This window comes from Petromyzon marinus, chromosome 52 (assembly GCF_048934315.1).
Source record: "Petromyzon marinus isolate PM22_M1 ecotype Great Lakes invasive population chromosome 52, UKy_Petmar_22M1.pri1.0, whole genome shotgun sequence".
Lineage (NCBI taxonomy): Eukaryota > Metazoa > Chordata > Hyperoartia > Petromyzontiformes > Petromyzontidae > Petromyzon > Petromyzon marinus.
In genome coordinates this window covers 8,154,483-8,157,331 of record NC_133718.1, presented here as the reverse complement: position 1 = coordinate 8,157,331, position 2,849 = coordinate 8,154,483, and positions in this window count along the sequence as shown.

The window sequence follows — 2,849 nt, the reverse complement described above, 5'->3', positions numbered from 1 at the left end:
TAGTTTCCTGTCTAAGCGATGGATAGTCTGTCGTGTGTTTAGTTTCCTGTCTAAGCGATGGATAGTCTGTCGTGTGTTTAGTTTCCTGTCTAAGCGATGGATAGTCTGTCGTGTGTTTAGTTTCCTGTCTAAGCGATGGATAGTCTGTCGTGTGTTTAGTTTCCTGTCTAAGCGATGGATAGTCTGTCGTGTGTTTAGTTTCCTGTCTAAGCGATGGATAGTCTGTCGTGTGTTTAGTTTCCTGTCTAAGCGATGGATAGTCTGTCGTGTGTTTAGTTTCCTGTCTAAGCGATGGATAGTCTGTCGTGTGTTTAGTTTCCTGTCTAAGCGATGGATAGTCTGTCGTGTGTTTAGTTTCCTGTCTAAGCGATGGATAATCTGTCGTGTGTTTAGTTTCCTGTCTAAGCGATGGATAGTCTGTCGTGTGTTTAGTTTCCTGTCTAAGCGATGGATAGTCTGTCGTGTGTTTAGTTTCCTGTCTAAGGGATGGATAGTCTGTCGTGTGTTTAGTTTCCTGTCTAAGCGATGGATAGTCTGTCGTGTGTTTAGTTTCCTGTCTAAGCGATGGATAGTCTGTCGTGTGTTTAGTTTCCTGTCTAAGCGATGGATAGTCTGTCGTGTGTTTAGTTTCCTGTCTAAGCGATGGATAGTCTGTCGTGTGTTTAGTTTCCTGTCTAAGCGATGGATAGTCTGTCGTGTGTTTAGTTTCCTGTCTAAGCGATGGATAGTCTGTCGTGTGTTTAGTTTCCTGTCTAAGCGATGGATAGTCTGTCGTGTGTTTAGTTTCCTGTCTAAGCGATGGATAGTCTGTCGTGTGTTTAGTTTCCTGTCTAAGCGATGGATAGTCTGTCGTGTGTTTAGTTTCCTGTCTAAGCGATGGATAATCTGTTATGTGTTTAGTTTCCTGTCTAAGCGATGGATAATCTGTCGTGTGTTTAGTTTCCTGTCTAAGCGATGGATAGTCTGTCGTGTGTTTAGTTTCCTGTCTAAGCGATGGATAGTCTGTCGTGTGTTTAGTTTCCTGTCTAAGCGATGGATAGTCTGTCGTGTGTTTAGTTTCCTGTCTAAGCGATGGATAGTCTGTCGTGTGTTTAGTTTCCTGTCTAAGCGATGGATAGTCTGTCGTGTGTTTAGTTTCCTGTCTAAGCGATGGATAGTCTGTCGTGTGTTTAGTTTCCTGTCTAAGCGATGGATAGTCTGTCGTGTGTTTAGTTTCCTGTCTAAGCGATGGATAGTCTGTCGTGTGTTTAGTTTCCTGTCTAAGCGATGGATAGTCTGTCGTGTGTTTAGTTTCCTGTCTAAGCGATGGATAATCTGTCGTGTGTTTAGTTTCCTGTCTAAGCGATGGATAGTCTGTCGTGTGTTTAGTTTCCTGTCTAAGCGATGGATAGTCTGTCGTGTGTTTAGTTTCCTGTCTAAGCGATGGATAGTCTGTCGTGTGTTTAGTTTCCTGTCTAAGCGATGGATAGTCTGTCGTGTGTTTAGTTTCCTGTCTAAGCGATGGATAATCTGTCGTGTGTTTAGTTTCCTGTCTACGCGATGGATAGTCTGTCGTGTGTTTAGTTTCCTGTCTAAGCGATGGATAGTCTGTCGTGTGTTTAGTTTCCTGTCTAAGCGATGGATAGTCTGTCGTGTGTTTAGTTTCCTGTCTAAGCGATGGATAGTCTGTCGTGTGTTTAGTTTCCTGTCTAAGCGATGGATAGTCTGTCGTGTGTTTAGTTTCCTGTCTAAGCGATGGATAATCTGTTATGTGTTTAGTTTCCTGTCTAAGCGATGGATAATCTGTCGTGTGTTTAGTTTCCTGTCTAAGCGATGGATAGTCTGTCGTGTGTTTAGTTTCCTGTCTAAGCGATGGATAGTCTGTCGTGTGTTTAGTTTCCTGTCTAAGCGATGGATAGTCTGTCGTGTGTTTAGTTTCCTGTCTAAGCGATGGATAGTCTGTCGTGTGTTTAGTTTCCTGTCTAAGCGATGGATAGTCTGTCGTGTGTTTAGTTTCCTGTCTAAGCGATGGATAGTCTGTCGTGTGTTTAGTTTCCTGTCTAAGCGATGGATAGTCTGTCGTGTGTTTAGTTTCCTGTCTAAGCGATGGATAGTCTGTCGTGTGTTTAGTTTCCTGTCTAAGCGATGGATAGTCTGTCGTGTGTTTAGTTTCCTGTCTAAGCGATGGATAGTCTGTCGTGTGTTTAGTTTCCTGTCTAAGCGATGGATAGTCTGTCGTGTGTTTAGTTTCCTGTCTAAGCGATGGATAATCTGTCGTGTGTTTAGTTTCCTGTCTAAGCGATGGATAGTCTGTCGTGTGTTTAGTTTCCTGTCTAAGCGATGGATAGTCTGTCGTGTGTTTAGTTTCCTGTCTAAGCGATGGATAGTCTGTCGTGTGTTTAGTTTCCTGTCTAAGCGATGGATAGTCTGTCGTGTGTTTAGTTTCCTGTCTAAGCGATGGATAATCTGTCGTGTGTTTAGTTTCCTGTCTAAGCGATGGATAGTCTGTCGTGTGTTTAGTTTCCTGTCTAAGCGATGGATAGTCTGTCGTGTGTTTAGTTTCCTGTCTAAGCGATGGATAGTCTGTCGTGTGTTTAGTTTCCTGTCTAAGCGATGGATAGTCTGTCGTGTGTTTAGTTTCCTGTCTAAGCGATGGATAGTCTGTCGTGTGTTTAGTTCCCTGTCTAAGCGATGGATAATCTGTCGTGTGTTTAGTTTCCTGTCTAAGCGATGGATAGTCTGTCGTGTGTTTAGTTTCCTGTCTAAGCGATGGATAGTCTGTCGTGTGTTTAGTTTCCTGTCTAAGCGATGGATAGTCTGTCGTGTGTTTAGTTTCCTGTCTAAGCGATGGATAGTCTGTCGTGTGTTTA